This window comes from Mirounga angustirostris, unplaced genomic scaffold (assembly GCF_029215605.1).
Source record: "Mirounga angustirostris isolate CCGP_5_RB_7025 unplaced genomic scaffold, mMirAng1.0.hap1 SCAF_3, whole genome shotgun sequence".
NCBI lineage: Eukaryota > Metazoa > Chordata > Mammalia > Carnivora > Phocidae > Mirounga > Mirounga angustirostris.
Window position 1 is genome coordinate 15,841,651 of NW_026991711.1, and position 20,222 is coordinate 15,861,872.

Consider the following 20,222-nt stretch of genomic DNA (forward strand, 5'->3'; position numbering starts at 1 on the left):
ATTGTTTGAGTATCCTCTGCTGTGCAGAGGCCTCTAGAGTTGGGTTTAACGTAACCCACTCCAACTTCTCACAAAGTCCTGCAAAGGCGGAAGGAGAACCCTGCCCCCCCATATGAGACTGGAATGAAAGAGGCAGGTATCCCCGTGACATGAGGAAAAGATATAAGACGAGATGGGAAGCAATTCCAAAAACCAAGGAAAGGGGCCTGTTTTCATTTGCTGGGGCCGCCATGACAATGTACCACAGCCTTGGGGGCTATGGCCTCACAGTTGTGGAAGCTAAGAATTCCAAGATCCAGGTGTTGGCAGGGTTGGCTCCTTTTAAGGCTCCAAGGGAGAATCGTTCCATGCCTCTCACCTGGCTCCTGGTGGTTTGCTGGCAATCCCTTGGTGTACAGAAGCAGTACCCTACTCTCTGCCTTCACCTTCACGTGGTGTTCTCCCTCTGTGTGTATCTCTGTGCAAATTTCTCCTTTTTATAAGGACACCAGTTGTATGGGGTTATTACCTCTGCAACAACTCTAGTTACAAACATGGTGACATTCTGAGATACTGGGGGTTAGGACTTCAAAATCTGAATTTTGCGGGGGACACACAAGTCAATCCATGATGAAACTCTGCTGGGGATATCCAGAAACAACCAATGGGGACAAACCAAGAGAAGATTCCATTATTTCTTGGGGGAAGGAAGCAACTGAGCAACAGGTGCTTAAAATGGAACAAAGTCTCTTCTCATCGAAGGCTAGAGTCATCATGGAACCCACACAGGGATGCTGGCTCAGCTTGCACTCTCCAACGTCAGTGCACCGGGGCTCTGAGTCCACGTACCTCAAGGGCCCCAAGGCCATTTGCGAATGACACTGGGCAAGGGTCTGGGCTAAACAAGGACCAAGGACTGCGGAGAGTTGCCAGGCTGGTCTGGCCCAGGATCCTCTGCAGCCACACATCCTTCTCACCCTGGGTGGACTGGAGGCTACGCACACAGCAGCTCCCTGGCATGCCTGCCAAGCTCATGTGTGGCATTTACTTATCCAGCCATTCTGAAGGCGCTGCAGCCCGCTGAACTTCTCTGGGCCTGTGAGGAGCTTTGCTGGGTTGACCATAGCTTTCAAGAGAAGCGAGCAACCCATAGTTCTTGGTTACAAGACTTTTAGCCCCAGTCACAGCCGGGTTTGAGTTTTGCGGCTAAGAGTCTTTCCTGGGGAGAACAGCCTGGAAGGAGATCAGCTTGTGCTGGTATAAAGTGGGAGAAGGGGGTCAGTCATAAGCTTATTTTACGGAATTTAAATCCACAGATGGATTTCAAACCCTATTTTCTTTCTCTCTCTTCCCCTTTCCCAAAGTGGTTTCCAGGTTTTGTATACACACCCATACACACTAGAGTTGTGTATATAAATGATTATTGTTAACAAGTCATTTTGATTTAGGCTTGGGGGAAATAAAAGATGATTAAAAAAGAAATTTCTCAGGGCACCTGGGTGGCTCAGTCAGTTAAATGTCTGCCTTTGGCTCAGGTCAGGATCCCAGAGTTCTGGGATCGAGCCCCACGTCGGGCTCCCTGCTCAGCGGAGAATCTGCTTCTTCCTTTCCCTCTGCTTCTCCCCCTGGCTTGTGCTCCCTGTCTCTCAAATAAATAAATAAAATCTTTTAAAAAAAAGTTCTCAAAACGTCTTTTGAAGAGTAAAATAATTTGGGGTCATTTCTCCGCAGCCAAAGGAGCAGGACACTTTAAACAACAGGAGGGAGCTGGCTATTATACACATTTGCAGCAAAGCATAGGGGTTCGACTGGGGGTTTAAATACAGAAGGAAATTCTCCTTCTCCCTTCAGACCAGGCAAGTATGTCTCTGATCACAGTGGTACTGCTTAGAAATGGCATCATTGTTGAACCTTAACTAGGCGCTTAGCCAGGGGGAATGGGAAGATGGAACGCTTAACAAGGGACCTGTTGTTTTGCTTCTCACGGAATGGGTCAACTCCAGCAGAAGCAGCGAAATGACAAATGATAAATTCACTTTGAAGTTGCAGAGCCAAGATCCTGTCCCGCCTTGCTAGTGACTCCATTCTGTGTGCAAGTGGACGTCACGGTAAAGAGCTTTTATTTATTATCTTCTCTCAGTTCCTTCCAAGACACAAAAAGTGTACCCAAAGCTGTGGACCTTCACATACCCTGGCTGTTTGACTGGCTGGTGCCCATTGTATCAGGGCTCAGTTGTATGTAAGTGTGGACTCTACTCAGAAGGTCAGTCTGAGTCCCAGCTCTGCCCGTAACTATGGGGCTATGTAATCTTTGTTATGACCTCTAACTTCAGGCTCATCTATGAAATGCACAACGTCTGCCACCCGGGATTGTTGTGAGCCGCAAATAAAATCGTTCAGGTTCAAATGAAATCACATACGTCAACGCACTCTGTAGGCCATAAAGCAGTTCTGTATGGATGAAGGTTGATATTATACGTTATTATGCTTTTAATATTTAGCACTGAATTTACAATTACTCTATCAAGGAAAAATAACAATGGATAAGCACAATGTAACTGTACTCATATAATTAAAATACTGTTCTACCATAAACAGGAATGAAGTCCTGATATATGCTATAGCTTGGATGAACCTTGAAAACATAATGCTAAGTGAAAGAAATCACTCACAGAAAGACTGCGTATCCTATGATTCAATTTCTATGAAATATCCGAAATAGGCAAATCTATAGAGACAGAAAGTGGATTAGTGGTTGCTTAGGGCTGGGACAAAGTGGGGGTTGGGGGTGATAACTAATGAGCATGGAGTTTCTTTTTGCAGCAATGAAATGTTCTAAAATTGATTGGGGTGAGGGCTGTACAGCTCTGTGAATATACTAAAAACCACTGAAGTGGGCACTTTAAACAGGTTAACTGTACCGCATATGAGTTATAACTCAGTGAAGCTCTTGCCTAAAGAACAAACAGCAGCAATTGGAATTACCAGGGCGTTCTTAACATGAATCAGTATCTTTGTCCTCATTAAAGATATTTGGGTTCCTCTATTGACAATAATCTTAGCTAATCTTAATGAGCACTAGTAAAGTGTCAGGTTCTGTTGTAAGCTTTCTCTGCTTCATGCTCACAGCACACGTTTTTGTCTTTCCTTTACAGATACATAACAAAAGCTCAGAGAGGTTAAGCAACTTACCCTAGATCACACAGCTAGTGAGGTTTCACCGTGGGGTTTGAAAGCAAGCAGATGGAGTCTACAGCCTCCCTTTTCCGCATGTGTCCTCATGTCTTCATTGAGAACATGGATAAGGCTAGTCTTATTTAAATATTTATCATCAGAAAAAAAAAAAGCAAAATCTACTTTTGGGGGGAATAATTATTCCAGAAAGACACAAACTCAGTACCAGTAACCCCATCTGACTTTACTGCCAGGTGTCTATTTTGATCTCAAGATCATTCCAGGAAAGTGTGCGTTTCTTAACCTTTTCTTCTGCCTCGGTAGAAAGCTGGAGATTCGGACATTATTTAATGCCTATGTGTATACCCATTTTCAGAGGAAAAAGGAAGATGGGTTAGATCGGTTAACTGGAGAATCATTTCACATTTTTGTAAGATTTGAGATGCCTGGCACGGTGTCGTGCTAGAACTTGTCACGAATCCACAAGGCTATCCGCCACGAATCCGCTGTTTCTCCACGCTCGGAACTGCTTTCCCTTTGACTTGGGGTCGGAGGCTGTCTTCCAGCACCATGGAAGCCCTCGCCACCAGAATAGATTAATTTTGTCATTACCCTTTCTCCATTTCTGTCTTTAACCAGAAAAAAGAGGTTAATTGTGTGCCATTTCTCAGGAGAATGAGGTATCAGCATTTTAATTCCTGATATTTTATGAATTGTGGGCAGCTAATTAAAACTTAAAGATTAGAGGAGCTATTTTGGCTAAGAGGCCATTTGCAGGCTTGTGAAATGAGGAGAACAAAGGGCTGTCTTTTCTTTTTATTCCTACAGCTTAAATGAAGCTTCGTGCTGAAATAGAGCCTTGAATTGTTTTACGTACTGAGGGCTCATTGTATTGATTCTAATTTTAATTTTGCGGCAAGTGGAGCGGGATCTGAAAGCAACGGAGGGGTTAACGTCGAGATTACTGGGAATGTTAAACAGCAAGATTTGTATTTGGGGGCTCTGATTGACCCTTCTTGACTTCTAAGAGACCTCTTAAAGTCAGAAAGGAACCACTTACAGATTCTGTTAGATATCCTTAATTGCCGTGTCAGAGCTCAATTTGTATTTAGATCTTCTCTTCTGTTCTCCCTCACACTTAACTGTTGGAGTTGCTTCATGGCAGACTAATGGGGCTGCCACAAGCATTGGGCTTTGTCTTGGCTCCTTTCTTATCTGGTTGACTTTCAAGCTATTCCATTTCTTTGGACACCACGGAAATCACTAAAGGGCCCACATCTTTGGGACGTGAATCAGGAAATCACTAGTCCCAACCCTACTTTATGCAAATGAGAAAAAAGGCACATCTTCAGCTGGGGCAGTCCCCACAGATGAGTTGCTTAGAAAGTTAAGGTGGATTTTAGCTCCTATCCACTTCCTGACTATTCCCTTGAGCAGGTCAGAAGCCACACAACAGACCACAGTGGCCACGATTCAAGCAATTCTTTCTGTCTAAATTTCTTATCCATGTGTCTCAATTTACTTCTGGATGTAAAATAATTTCTTTCTGAGATGGGATTAAGTTGGATGAGATTGAGCAAGTGTCCAATGCAAACTCGTTACATGCAAAACCAGGCTGGGCTTATGCTTTCTGTCCCCAGCCTTCTAATTTTTTCCTTCAATCTAAAGTAAATAAGCAGCAACTAGAGCTAAGAAGGAACCAGTTGGGGGAGGGAGTGAAGGTCAAGTAATGGAGAAAGGCCATTCTATCCAAACAGAAGAGTGTGGGCAAAGACTCTGAAACTGGAAAGAATTGAAATAAGACCAGCAAGATTGAAGCTTGGGGATTAAGGAGAGGCATGGGGCAAGATGAAACTGCAGGGAACGGAGGAGGGCAAGTCTTGGGGGGCCTTGAGTCCATGCTAAGGATTTGGGACCTTCCCCTGTGAGGAACTGGAATCTATTCAGATATTCAGTTTTAAGCAACAGGCATAAGATGATCAAACCATAACCCTAGAGGGGAACGAGAATAAATGTGGGAGATCTGTACAGAGGTTATAGCCTCTGCTCAGGCAAATGGACAACTTTGAGTAGAACATGGCATTGGTGAAAAGTAGAGAGAAGTGAACAGTTTTGACAAAACTTTTGGAATTAAAATCAACAATATTTGGTGATGGATTGGCCAAGAATACTCCTCTTTTCCTTTAGGAGGAAAGGAGGAATTTATTGGAGATGTAGCCCAGGTATTGGATGGGTGTTCACATGGACCTGGAATTGGACAAAGGCCGAAGTGGCCGTGGTCAATTGTCAAAGTCTTCAGAGAATGAATAAAAGTGATTAGAAGTTGGAAGAAGATGGAAAAGGAAGAGCTGTTGGTAGCAGGTGGGATAAAACTCAAAGAGTGGAAGAGAAATCGTCTGGAAGCTACTTCCAACCTGTGTTATTCTTCTTGGTCCCCTCCTTCACCACTGTGATTTAGCAAATGATTACATCTGGGGGAAATTCTAGAAATTACATATTTAGTATGCCTTGAGATATCTTAGTTCCAAGGGGAATCTTTGGTTTTTTAGAACACACTTTTGATATTGGTTTATTTTGTCTTTCCTTGAGTGATCTTATATACATTACTGGGTTGATAAAAATGAATTGCTTTTCAAAATGCATTCTTTTCAAAACTTTTTTTCTCCAATGACAGATGAGACAGACCATGAAATCTTTAGCACAAAGAAGCATTGCTTAGTTCATTTGCTTTGAATCATGTGGTTTTCCTCAGACATATTTCCCTTCTGGGCTGCAGTTATAGAAGGGTTTAAATTTAATGTAGAAAATAGCCTACCCAGCTGGTACCTCCAGCCCTAATTCTGCCCATTTTCTTACCCACCCACCCACCTGCACTTGACCATTGTCTCTTGAACTAATTGGGGCTCAAAATACTTGCCAGCACACTGAATCAGCTGATCCTACTCCATAATCAGGCCTGGGCAATACTGCACTAGATAACGTGAGGTGTGGGAGTCTCAGGGACCGCCTGAATCTGGGGGCTGAGTCTGCTCTGTAGGATGAAGGAGTTCCTAAGGTGAGAGAGTGGCTGGCCAGCATCTGTGTAAGCTTGCTCTGTGACCTTATATTTGGGCCAGTGGCAGATACTGTCTTTATTTCTCACTTTTCTCTCTACAGTCTCTCTGGGGGACCTCATTTCTGAGCCCCACAACTTTCCAATATGTCTTTCCAGCCACGACCTCGTTCATGCTGTCTGGATGCATATATTGAACATCCCCCTTGGTGGCGAGGGGGGTGTCACACAGTGTTCCCCAAATCAGCCTTCCATTCTCCAGCTGAACTCCCAGATGAACACCTGGCTGGTAATGGCGGGCTAGACACCTGCCGGCTCCTTCTTGGTGATTGCCTGCATCAGCCTGAGGTCCAGGCTTTCTATAAATTCTTGAGATCTAAAATAGTTTCTCCTCCGGACAGCAAACATAGAGCTTCTGAGGACCACTGCTAGTCCTTCCTGAGATTTTGTAAGCCCCCCATTCCTTGCATTAAAACCCTTCATGCTTGGAATACAGCTTCCTGACCAATGCTGTGTGATCCAGTAATTGTTAGTGGCCTCACCAGCCACTCCGTTAGCTCCGGCTGAAGCTTGGGGATGGTCCTTCACATCCCCATCCCTCACTTCCCACATCCAGTCCATTTCCTAGTTCTGTTTCTTCTTTTGTGCCTCCTTAATACAACGTGAGTCTGGCCTTTCCTCTCTATTCCTGACTGTTGCCAGCTTGGTTTAGAAACTGATTTATTTAATAATTGTATTATTGTAACAGGCTCCTAACTAATTTTGCTGCCTTCTGTAACCCCTTGAACCCAGTCCATTTTCCCCCCCTACACTGTGGCCAGATGAACCTTTCTAAAATACAGCTCTGATTATGTTACCTAAAGTCTCTCAAGCTCCTCACCGCCTTCAGTATACCAACCACACTCCTCTGCTTCCAACCACATTGAAGGTCTTGAGAACACTGGCCTTACTCATTTCTTAGTCCTTCTCTGTGATCTTCCCTTTGCCTATTTACTCCCTGCTTTGCCAGGTTAACTCCTATTTACTGCAAGGAGGCACAGTCTTTCCTGACACTGCCCTGAAATCTGGGTCACACACCTCCTCCTATGCTGTTATAGTCCTGGGACTGCACAGAACCCTCCAGTGACTCCACCCAACCAAGGGGTCCCAATGGGGGGCCTCCTGGGAGCTAGCTGCTGACTTTGCTTACCTTAGATTTTGCAGTGGTGAGCCCAACATCTGCAGGCAGGGAGGCAACAAGAGGGGGAGGTTCAGAAAATGAGCTTGAATTCCTACGTGGTGAGCCCTATCTACCCATCCTGTTTTCATGGTCTGTTCGAGCACCAAAAATTTGTCATGAAGTTCATATTTTACTCTCTCCTTTTCCTCAGGCTGCCCGGGAGGTTGCTGTGGCATCATCTCTGCTCTCTTCCTTTATGTCATCAGGAAGGTCATGGAGGAAACAAGTTCGTGTCACGGTAGGCAGTGGGGGGTGTGTTCTGGAGGGTTATAGCCATCCTTGGCCTTTTAACCTGGATTGAGAGGAGAGATCGTCCAGGCCATCTTGCTTTATCCTCCAGCCTAGTCCCAGTTGGCGGGTCTAGGGTCAGGCTTTGGCTGCCCCTGATGGTTTTATCCCCCTGGAATACCCCACACCCCAACAGTCTCGGGCATAACAAGTTCTACCCACAGTTTCACCTGTTCGTTCTGAGAAATAGGTGGTCAGAGGGTATACAAATTGCTTGGTGTGCTCAATTTACTCTAAGTTCTGGATTGTTCCATAGATGTCAATAAAACTGTAACTGACCATTGTTACCTCCCCACATGATGCCTTTTGGCAGTGTGTGAGGCACTTTGAGTGGAGAGGGTAATTTATAGGCCTGGGGGGAACTAGCGGGCAAGCCCGCCAGCCAGCAGAACCGCGTGTGGGCTGCAGGGCCCTCTGCTCTGCTCTCCCAGCACTTAAGAAATGAGACAACATTGCTTTCATCTCTGGCAGCGCTGTGTCCTTGGGAACGCCCGGTACTCATCAGAAAGGCCCAGTCCTTCACCCTGCACCATGAGTGACACCAAAGCACAGACAGGAGTCAGAGGAAATGAGGAAAACGGTCCTTGGCACCTTTTAAAGACACAGGTAAGATTTAACTTAACGGAGGAGCCAAACCAGGGTTCTCAGAACCTGCCCATGGCTGCTACCCAGGTTTTGCTCACTCTGTTGTCTCCACTTTGGAAAGGCCCTCCTCCTCCTTTCTGTGCATTCGATCATCTTCAACTTCCTCCTCAGATCTTACTACCTGTAAGAATGGTCCCTGGTTACAGGAGTCCACCATCATCTCTCTCTATTCCGAAGTTCTAACAGGTTTGGATACTTTGTTTGGCCTTTGTTGCCTTAAAGCGTTCATGTGTTTCTTCTCTCTCTCCTAATTATTTTCATATGTATAAACATAGACATACACACATAGGTATATGTTTAGAGAAATATAAGATTCATCGCCACACTGTTCTATAAATATCACACAGATTGTTGAATGGGAAAACTAACAGGGATTATTTAAGATTGGGCAGAAGCGTCCCATGCTTAGTTAATGTTGGTGAGCAAAACCCTATACTCTGTAAGGGTTTGATTTCACTAAATACTTTGCATCCTTTTCTTATTTCTGGTTTCTCAACTGTTCATAATCCTTAGAATTTATATTGATGTATTTTAATTTTTATTTATTTATTTATTTTTAAAGATTTTATTTATTTGACAGAGAGAGATACAGCGAGAGATAGAGCACAAGCAGGGGGAGTGGGAGAGGGAGAAGCAGACCCTCCTCTGAGCAGCGAGCCTGATGCAGGGCTTGATCTCATGACCCTGAGATCATGACCTGCGCTGAAATCAAGTCAGACGCTCAACCGACTGAGCCACCCGGGCACCCCCAGGGATGATCTCTTGTTCATCACACTGCACAGCCTTCTACTTATAGGTAAGGGCTGACCAAGACCCTCAGGGACAGAAGTTCACAAAAGTGAGTCTTCCAAATTTTAGAACTCACATAGATCTCTCTTGGCTCTGAAAGACTCTGACCGCAGTCTACTGGTTGTCTAAGTCGGCCTATTATCCCCAAACACTATTCAGTTTGCTTCTCCCCATTCAATGTGCAAGCAGACTAGATTCGCGACACCAGGAGCAAGGAGTGGAAGTTGCCATCTTGCCGAAGGATCTGATCCAGTGGTAAAGAGGACGCTCAGAATTCCTCTTGGAGCTTCTTGGCTAGAAGAGACTTTCAAGGTCATCTAATTTAAGCACCAGTCCCTGTTTTTATCCTTATTCTTTGAGGGCTGGACACCCAGCATCCTGTGGAGCACCTCTCGGGGCCAGGAGCTCGCCAAGTCCTCAGGCAGCCTCACCCATAACTGGACTTCAAAGCTGGAAAGACTTTTTTTTTTTAAGATTTTATTTATTTATTTGACAGAGAGAGACACAGCGAGAGAGGGAACACAAGCAGGGGGAGTGGGAGAGGGAGAAGCAGGCTTCCCGCAGAGCAGGGAGCCCGATGTGGGACTCGATCCCAGGACCCCGGGATCATGACACGAGCCGAAGGCAGACGCTTAATGACTGAACCACCCAGGTGCCCCAAGACTTTCTTGATAATAAGCTGAAATATGTCTCTCTAAACTTCCTTCTCAGGCCACGCATGATAATTGAATCCCAGTTTCCTGAAACAGCCCTTCACATTTTTAAAGATGGTTTTCATATTCCCCCTGAGTCCTTCTCTTCCAGTTGGAAATTTCTCTGATTTAAAACACATCAGACTGAAAGTTCCCTTTTTTGTGACAACATTGAGATTCTTCATACAATTTGAGATGTTTCTTTCCTACTTTCCTTCCTTTCTTCCTTCCTTTCATACCTCCTTCTCTCAACTCCTTCTTCCCTCTCCCCGCCATCTCCAATGCTAATAGAGTAATCTGATTTAAAGGAGATAAAAGGGGGCGCCTGGGTGGCTCAGTGGGTTAATCATTGGACTCTTGATTTCAGTTCAGGTCATGATCTCAGGGTTGTGAGATCGAGCCCCACGACGGGCTCTGCACTTGACGGGGAGCCTGCTTAAGATTCTCTTTCCCCCTCCCTCTGCCCCTCTCCCCTTACCCCCCCCCTTAAAAAAAAGAGAAATAAAAGGGAATTGATCAGATAATGGATGCTGCCTGTGGCAACTAGGTCACTTCCCCTGAACTGAACTTCCACAGGGCCCAGCAGACACCCATCCTGTTCTTTCCCTGAAGCCAGACATTACTAGGGAATGTATGTTTGCTGTCTCATCTGTGCCTACCTGAAGGCTACTGAAGGATTAAAGGAAATTATCCATAAAGTGATCAGCTCAGTGCCCGATAGGCAGGAAGAGTAAAACATTAGTTATTACAAGAAATAATTAAGGCAATGTTAGACAGCTTCTACCGCCGACATAACACACATAATGATTGGTAGAATCACCTTTTCCTCAGATCATTATGAACTGTGGCATGCTATGTATGTTCTGGACACATTTATAAATAACTGAGGTTTGACTGAGTAGGTCATGTGAAAAACATGTAAAAACGTGACTAAAGAGCAGTATATAAGGACCTCAACGTGCACATTTTTCTTTTGTGAATGATTTGTATGAACACTTCTATCATTAATGATGTGAAGGACAGAGATGAAAACTTGTGGATTCTTGACTCTATAAAGTTAGAAGAGATTAGTTAAAACTGAGCTCATATTTTATAGGAGGTTTAAATAAAAATAGTCAATATATCAGAAAAGCGAACTCCACCCCCTATTCAGAAGCAGGGTGTCCTTTGCTATGGGTCCATAGAGATCTACTAAGGAGAAGCTCCTTTGCAGCTTAGATCAAAGATCTTGTACCTATTAAGTTGTGATGTGAGGCCAAAGACCATCAGAATCCCAATCTTAGGATAGCAGATGGAGTTTTTTATTTTTAAACCCTGTATTTTGGAATAACTCTAGATCTGCAGAAAGGTTGCAAAAGAGTAGAGAGACTTCCTTTGTACCCTTCACCGTAGCTTACCCTTATGTTACCATCCTGTGTAACCACATAGTGATCAAAACCAAGAAATACTGATATATACTTAATAATCGATTTAATATTTAATAATTGATACATACTATTGACACAATGTGTCAGCTAATCTAGAGATTTTTTTTCTAAGATTTTATTTATTTATTTGACAGAGAGAAACACAGTGAGAGAGGGAACACAAGCAGGGGGAGTGGGAGAGGGAGACGCAGGATTCCCGCAGAGCGGGGGGCCTGATGCAGGGCTCGATCCCAGGACCCAGGGATCATGACCTGAGCCGAAGGCAGACGTTTAACGACTGAGCCACCTAGGCACCCCTAATCTAGAGATTTTATTTGAATTTTACCACTGTTCCCTGAAGTCCCTTTTCTGATCCCGTATGGCATTTCTTTGTCATGTCTCTAGTCTCCTCTCATCTGTGAAAATCCTATCTTTCTTGTCTCCATGACTTTGACACTTTAGAAGAATACTGACCAGTCCAACCCCCTTATTTTCTAGAAAAAGAAACTAAGATCCAGAGAGCACCATAGAGTTGGATAATAGTAAAACTCTCAATGTGCATCTCTTATTTTTTTTTCATAAATAAATTGAAGTTAGGCATTTTTGGCAAGAATACCACCAAAGTGATATTGAACTTTTCTTCTACTGCATGATATCAGGAGGAGGTACGTGATGTTTATATGTAATGTCCTCTTGTTGGTGATGTTAATTAGATCATTTGGTTAAGGTGATATCTCAAGGTTTTTCCAGCCCTCCCCCCCTCAGTAACTAATAGATATTTTATTTTTAGACTATGTCAACACACCATCTCTCATCATACAATGATTACTGTGGAATTTGTCTTTTGTTCTTTCTTTCTTCTATGTCATTCTTTCTATGTCCCCTTTTCCATGCTTATTTATGTTGTGCGGAGTCATGAGTATTCATTTTATTCTGTGTGTTATAAGACATCACTATCCTTTGTTTTCTTGCTCACCTTGTTCTAGGTTGACCACTGAAGTCTCCTTCAAGTTGGTTTTTCTATTCTTTTGACATACCCCATCATTTTTGAGCACTTCCTTACTTCTGGCACCACAAAATGTTTCAGGCTCTGCATTTGCTTTTTCTGCCCTGATGCACGAGTCAACTATTTCCCTAAGATTCTACTTCATTTTAATGGAAAAACCAAGATCTGGATGGTAGGTGACCAACAGAGTTTTAGTCAACAATGATTGTAAGCACCAGAGGGAAGAATAAAAAACGGTCATTGGCATTCAGTGCCAGGTAACAAACTATATGTGAGATCTTGATACCAAGTATATTAGTCATCTATTGCTGTGTAACAAATCACTCCCACATGTAGCAGCTTAAAACAACACACATTTATTACCTATCTGACACTTTCTGTGGGTCAGGGCATCTAGGCATGGCTTAATTGGGTCCTCTGTTTCAGGGTTTCTTTCTTTTTTTTTTTTTTTTAAAGATTTTATTTATTTATTTGAGAGAGAGAATGAGAGAGAGAGAGCATGAGAGCGGGGAGGGCCAGAGGGAGAAGCAGACTCCCTGCCGAGCAGGGAGCCCGATGCGGGACTCGATCCCGGGACTCCAGGATCATGACCTGAGCTGAAGGCAGTCGCTTAACCAACTGAGCCACCCAGGCGCCCCTGTTCAGGGTTTCTAATAGGCTATCATTAAGGTGTAGACCAGTGCTAAGGTGTAGAACCATCCTAAGGTTCAACTGGAGAAGGATTGACTTCCAAGCTCGTGTTTTTGTTAGCAAGATTTGCCTCTTTGTGGGTGTTGGCCTGAGGGCCTTAGTTCCTTGCTGGCTATTGGCTGGAGGTTGCCCTCAACTTTTTGTCATATGGGGCCTCGTGAACAAGGCAGCTTGCTTCAGAAAGGGTTGAGGCTGAGAAGGCAAAAGAGGGTTCACTAGCAAGAGGGAAGACCCTCTTTTACAACTGAATCACAAAGATCCTATGATTTTTGTCATATTCTCTTCTCTCTTCTTTTGTGCCATACTCATTCTCTTTCAACTCTGTCTACCTAAAACATCTCTTGGTAACCTCCCTTTCTTACTCCAGGGCTGGCAAGAAAAATATTCTGCCGTGGAAACCAAGATGACACAAAACCACATGGATTACATTCTAGAACCAGTTACATTTGTGTTTTTGAAAGGCAGTTTCTACAAATGGATGTTTGGCCAAATCTAGACTCTGACGCTGAATATGATAATGGCTGCTGTTAGATTAGTCGAGAATTTTAAATTGTTTGCACCTGACAATAATGCTATAGTGTCAACCTTGATGGGCTGTTATCTTTCTTCAATAAAGAAGCAGAATTTGTGAAGCTGAAAAAGACCTCGGAACAAGGCAGACCCAACTCCAACTCCCTTTATTCTCCAGCTGAAGAAACCAAGACCAAGGATGATAATGGTAGAATTGGCAAGTCAACGACTCTAGGCAAATATACCAAATCCTTCATTCTTTCCTCAAACAGTACTTCTGTAACAAAAGGGATCATTTGTTCTTATAAACCTTTTCCTAAACTTTTTGCTTACCAACGTTCATTCCTTCACTCATCCAACTGAATCGAGCACTCATTCTGTTCCTAACGTGCTGGGGATACCAAGATGAATGAAGTGTGACTCAATTCTGATGTAACACAGAGAGTAGGGGAAGAGAGAGGGACGTGTGAACACACCATCTGATGGGAAAAAGGTCTAAGGGAGTTATGCATAAGGAACCTTGAATACAAGAGAGGAAGACAATACAAGTTACTTTTTAGTATTTTTCACACATCTAAAGACAAATGGACTCTCTTCAGTGTGGCACAAATGTTGCATTGGAAATCTATGTCATTGGTGGTTATGGACGTTTGAGTGGGACAGTCTTGGCTCCTGTCCATTGAATTCCAGTAACACGTACCTCCTGGATCAAAAACAAATGCACCAGACCGCCAAGGGTGTGCGCTGCGCTGGACGAGAACCTCTGCCTTAGCTAATAGACAGCAAGCATCTACCTGCAGTAAAGCCGCTGAGCTCGCTCTGAGAAACAAACAGAAGCGGAATGATGTTTTCCAAACAGTTTGAAGCACTAAAAATAAGAGTGTAAGTTTGGAGCAGATGATTTTGGCTGATGATCAATTACATTAGCCAAATGCAAACACAAGCATTGCATTCTATAAAAATAGCAGAGATCTCACCAATTTACAGTTGCATCTTATTAATTCCACATCTCGCAAATTTGGCTTTGGATTAGGACAGACTCACGTTTATTTTTGCTTTGACTTGGATAAATGAGTTCACTAAGCAAAAACATAAACAAACAACGGAGAAAGAAAATACTTGCCTCACTTATGCACAATCAACATCACTCGTTTTACAGGTAAAAAACAAACATGTAACTCGTGAATGATTCCAGTAGTTAGGGAAGCTCAGCTTGATAATTATAGGAGCAATTTTAAAAAGGAGAATTATAAGTATGTGTTTGTTTGCTAGGGTTGCCATAACAAATGGCCACAAACTGGGTGGTTTACGACAACAGAAACTCATCCTCTCATGGTTGTGGGGGCCAGGAATCTGAGCTCAAGGTGGAGGCCGTCTGCTCTCTCTCTGGAGGCTCGAGGGGAGAATCCCTCCTTATCTCTTCCAGCTTCTGCTGGCTCCAGCCCGGTCCTTCGCAAACTCTTTCCTTTTCCAGCCGTATTTCAATGACCCATCTCGGGCCTTTGTAATACTATTCCCCACGCTTGGGACACTACCTTCCTCCTCATCCCCGAGTTCTGATGTCCTTGCCACTGTTCCACTGCCCCATCACTTTCTCTACCTCAGTGTGTCCATGTGTCATGGATGCAGGGCTCACGGCTCTTCTTCATTATCATCAGCCTGGTACCTAGTGCAGTGCCTGGCATAGAGTACGTGCTCAGTGAACATATTTTCAAGGAACGAATCAATAAGGAAGGGAGGAAGGGAAGAAGGAAGGAAGAGCAGACGGAGGTGTGGGAAGGTCAAGTTACTTTCTATGTATTGGGTGCGCTAACTTATTTAATTATCCCAACCACCCGATCACATAGCTGTTATGTGTACCATCTTCATTTCATTTTATTTTAGTTTATTTTTCATTTTATAAGTGGTAAAAAACAGAGGCTCAGGAAGAAGAATGTGCCCAAACTGCTTTAAAACCTTTGGGGAAGGGCACCTGGGTGGCTCAGTTGGTTAAGCGGCTGCCTTTGGCTCAGGTCATGATCCCAGGGTCCTGGGATCGAGCCCCGCATCAGGCTCCCGGCTCAGCAGGAAGCCTGCTTCTCAACCTCTCCCACTCCCCCTGCTTGTGTTCCCTCTCTCACTGTCTCTCTCTCTGTCAAATAAATAAATAAAATCTTTAAAAAAATATTAAAACCTTTGGGGAATAATTATTCAGAAAGAAAGGAACTAAAAATGACTCGTGTGAGGTTGGCTGTGGTAGAAAAGTCTGGAAGGATAGCCACCAAATGTTAATAGGGTTATCTTTGAGTGATGGATTGTATTATAAAGTTTTTGCTTTTCTTGCTTATCTGAATGATTTTTTTAAAAAAATGAACCAATATTTAACAGGTGATAGGCAGCTGAATTTGGGCTGGAGAGCAGGGGGTATAATCATCTCTGATGGAAAGGGTGCATTTCTGGAACACAGGACAGGCCGGAGTTGCAAGGAGAGAGTAGTTAAATATACTTCATGTCTTGGAGCTTGAGGTTAGACCCAGGAGTCAAATGACTTGTAGTTTCGTTTTGTGTGTGTGCAGCGTAAAACCAGAATGTTGTTTAACCACTGATGCTACATTTTTTTATTTTTCAATAAGAATCAGAAATGTTCTGTGTGTTTCTAAATCATGCAGCCAGTTTTGCTTTTGAGCATCCTGAAGAATGCTGTTTTCTCTACTATTGCCCCCAGTAGCCACATTTCATGCTTCAGAGGGGAAAAGTCCTTCCTCAGTACTCTAACTGCTTCTGGAATGGGAGTAAGTATCTCACACCTTTAGCCTTCTTTGCGCTAAATTTTATTCCGGAGGTTAAATGTACAGCTCTCAAGCTTTGCTCTTCAGCTCTGATTTATTTATTTATTTATGTTTCTTTGACACTTTTAACTGTGGGAATAAACAGATAATCAGCAGAGTCCCTCTCATTATGCTGGGCCCACCTGCTTCCTCTCACTAGTGGATTAAGCAGGACAGTTAGTGCCTGGTGGGGCTCCCCATACACTCATCTACGTGGTCTAACTCATCCAACATTGTGATTGTTTTGCTGTTGTCCTCCATCCTATGTTTGTTTCCTGAAGATAGCAGCTCTATTTGGCCCCCAAAAGATAGCCTTGTTCTTACAACTGTGGAATCTTCCCATCTGAAAAGTATAGAGCGGTTGCATTAGTCAGGGTTCTCCAGAGAAACAGAACCGATAGAATGTGTATGTGTGTATGTATGTGTGTGTTTATACATGTAGAGGGATGTGTATCTCTCTATATATGAATGTATATATACATATATTCACATCTATTTTCTATCTATCTATCTATCTATCTATCTATCTATCTATCTATCTATCATCTATCTATCAAGAGATTTTAAGGGATTGGTTCACGTGGTTATCAAGGCTGGCAAGTCTAAAATCTGCAGGGTGAGCCAGCAGGCTGAAGACCCCGGAACAACTGATGTTGCAGTTCAAGTCCAAAAGCCACCTGCTGGCAGAATTCCTTCTTGCTCAGCAAGGTCAGTCTTGTTCCATTAAGGCCTTCAACTGATTGGATAAGGCCCACCCACACTGTAGAGAATAATCTACTTTACTCAAAGTCCACCAATTTAATGGACATACTTATTCCTTATTTTTCCCTGGCTTATCCGTTGAGGTTGTTTTGATATCTTGTGACATGCTGCAGTGAAATTTAGTTTTATTTACGTTAGGGTCTGCTGTTTCTCTTTAGAATTACCAAGGGAGCGGGTGGATATAACAGGGAGAAAATTACACAGGGAGCATTTTATTTTATTTTATTTTTAAGATTTTTATTTATTTGAGAGAGAGAGAGATCGAGAGAACAAGCAGGAGGAGGGGCAGAGGGAGAAGCAGACTCCCTGCCGAGCAGAGAGCCCAGTGTGGAACTAGATCCCAGAACCCTGGGATCATGACCTAAGCCACCCAGGTGCCCAGACAGGAAGAATTTTATTTAAAGAGTATTCAGAATGAAACAAGTGAAACAAAAGGAAAACATAGGCAATGTGTAAGTCCAGTTGGCTCCATTCGTGAGACCATTCTGGTTCAGGATAATTTTCTCAAGCTCTGGCCCAGCCCATGTCTTTTCTTCTCTTTTCCATCAGATTTTCGTTCTTTTTTTTTTTTTTAATTTTTTTTTTTTTTAAGATTTTATTTATTTATTTGAGACAGAGAGAATGAGAGACAGAGAGCATGAGAGGGAGGAGGGTCAGAGGGAGAAGCAGACTCCCTGCCGAGCAGGGAGCCCGACGCGGGACTCGATCCCGGGACTCCAGGATCATGACCCGAGCTGAAGGCAGTCGCCCAACCAACTGAGCCACCCAGGTGCCCCTCCATCAGATTTTCTAACAGTTCTGCAACTTTGAATCATTCCTAGGAGGCTTGGGAGTTTTCACTTGTAAAACGTGGGGATTTACCTCTGTTTGGAATCTACAGGGTCTACCTGTGTTTTGGCAAATAGCAAGCCAACATTTGGCATATGGGCATTTTGTAGCCTCCCTGGTTGCCCCAAGGTGCTGGGGATCATGGCGATATGGGGTGGTTGGGAAACCGGCCTAGGAGGATTTGGCTGACCTACAACTGGTCATTCCATTGAATTGGTGACCTTTGGAAATCTCTGAGCAGTAGTAGGTAGCAGTAGGACTTTGGTTTTATATTGATAACTGACGGCCACCCGGATTTCACACAATGCTGCCACCCTAATGCTTTGGCAGTTAAAAAGGGATGCTCAACATATCGAGTCCAAAATACACCACATGCAAATACCTTCTCTTCTTCACGGTTCCTGTTTCTATGCCTTAGCACATGCAAATTATGCACCTTACCACCAGCCCATACTTGGAGAAGATCCATGAGATCTGTACATGCCATTGTAACATCTCTGAGATGGGTGAAAAGGTTGGTAACGTGCCAGAATCCGTTCCAAAAACAACTAGCATAGAATACACCTCTTAAGTTCTGAGTCGATTAATCTGGATTGCACTTTACAGGGTTCAGAACAAGGTCAGAAGATAGGGTTGGGTAAGAGCACCATGTCATTGAAGGTAAGTGAATGTTGATGACAGACTGAATGGAGAACAAGAAAGGCAGACGGAAGAGTCAGTTGGCAATGCCCAGAGGCATGCAGGTATGTTCCACACATCTGGGAAGAACCTGCTACCTAGGTTTCTTTCATACAACAGACTTGCCAGGCAAGGTCCCTGGGCCTTGTCTTTGTGTGAATTCTGAGGAGGTGCTATATTACATTATCTATAACCAGGTTTAAAAGAAATTCCTCATAACTGAAATATAAAATGATCATGTAAACCTCTTATGACTTTAAAAAGTGTTACAGTTAAACCATGTTTCTCTCTTGCTTTGAGACACTGTCAGATCTTCTATTCTCTACAATTCTACAGCCATTAACATAGAGTGAGTGAGTAGCAATTAACATTTAACAGAAATATTGTGTCGTGACATGGTCCACAAAGGTCTCATGTTATATTCTTCTCTCCAAATTTTTGCATCTTACATTTTGACAAGCACTCCCTAACCCACTTAAGTTTAAACTCCGATGTGTCCTTTAAGTTTTGGCTTTAATGATGAAATCATTTCTTGGGCACTCGTGTACTCTGCTTTTGGGAGTGGAGATGGTGCAATCTTTCTGGAAGGCAATTTGGAAACATGTAACAAATGCATTACAAATAAACAAGTACTTCAACACAACAGTCTGACTTCTAGGAATTTAACCTGTGAAAATAAGAGATGAATATAAAAATCAATTGACAAAGATGCTTGTTGCAGAATTATTAATACAGGTGAAAAACTGCAAACAATACTGAATGTCCAAAAATTGAGGAATTGATTAAAGCTATTATGATAACATCACAATTACTTATTGCGCAGTGAGTTATTACATAGCCTTTAAAATCAGATGAGAAAATGTGCATAATATATTGTTCAGTGGAAACAAATTATACTACAGAATGTAATATGATCACAATTTTGTTTAAAATTATGTTTATGTACTGAAGAAAGATTGAAGGTATAAACATCAAAATGTAAACCACAGTTATCTTTGAATAAAGGAATAATGGGTGAATGCCTTCCTCTTTGGCTTCCTTGATACATTATAAACTTTCTACATTGAAATGAATCATTCCTTCACAAAAGGGTAAATATGAAGTCAATGTTAGAGAAGACCCACAAGAAGCCAGACAGCAAAGGTCTAAACAAGATTTCATACGTGGATGCCCTAATTTTGCTGCACAGGGGAGAGTGTGTGCACATGAGGAAGGAGGGAAGGAAGAGATGATCAATGAGTAATCCCAATTAGGCAGCCTTGAGTAGGACCCTGCCTAGGGAATCTCCAAAAATAAAGAGAAGAAATTAGTCTCAGGGAACCCCCAGTTAGAAGGAGTGATCAGACTGCACCTAAAATAAACTGAAAGACTCCAAACAAAAAGATGGAGTCTGGGAATGGAGTGACAAAGGAATGAGATCAAATCTCTAGGGAAATGTCTTCGGGGGTTGGCAGGGGGGCGTCTTCCAGGAGCAGGACCCTGGGAGGCCAACCCTAGAAGACAGCTGTCATTAACTGTAAGATTTACAAGGCTCTGGGCATGTAGGGTATGTGGGGGCAAGAACTGGGCATGCGAGCTTGGGGGGTTGCGGTTGGGTTGAAGGCAGAGTTTCTGGAGTTTCCAGTCTTTTGGGATGAGCTTGAGATTTGAACTTTGAGGTGCAACCTCCACATTTTATAACTGTTGGCATCTTAATT

General features: G+C 43.2%; 1 long non-coding RNA gene across 1 annotated transcript in view; it reads left to right on the top strand.

Annotated features, from left to right (window-relative positions):
* The window catches only part of LOC123840416 (uncharacterized), a 37,781-nt gene that overhangs the window by 12,863 nt on the left and 4,696 nt on the right, over positions 1-20,222 (top strand). The window contains exons 3-4 of the long non-coding RNA XR_006789983.2: positions 7,576-7,662; positions 8,184-8,318. This is a non-coding gene — a long non-coding RNA (uncharacterized LOC123840416). The remainder of the gene's footprint in view (positions 1-7,575; positions 7,663-8,183; positions 8,319-20,222) is intronic.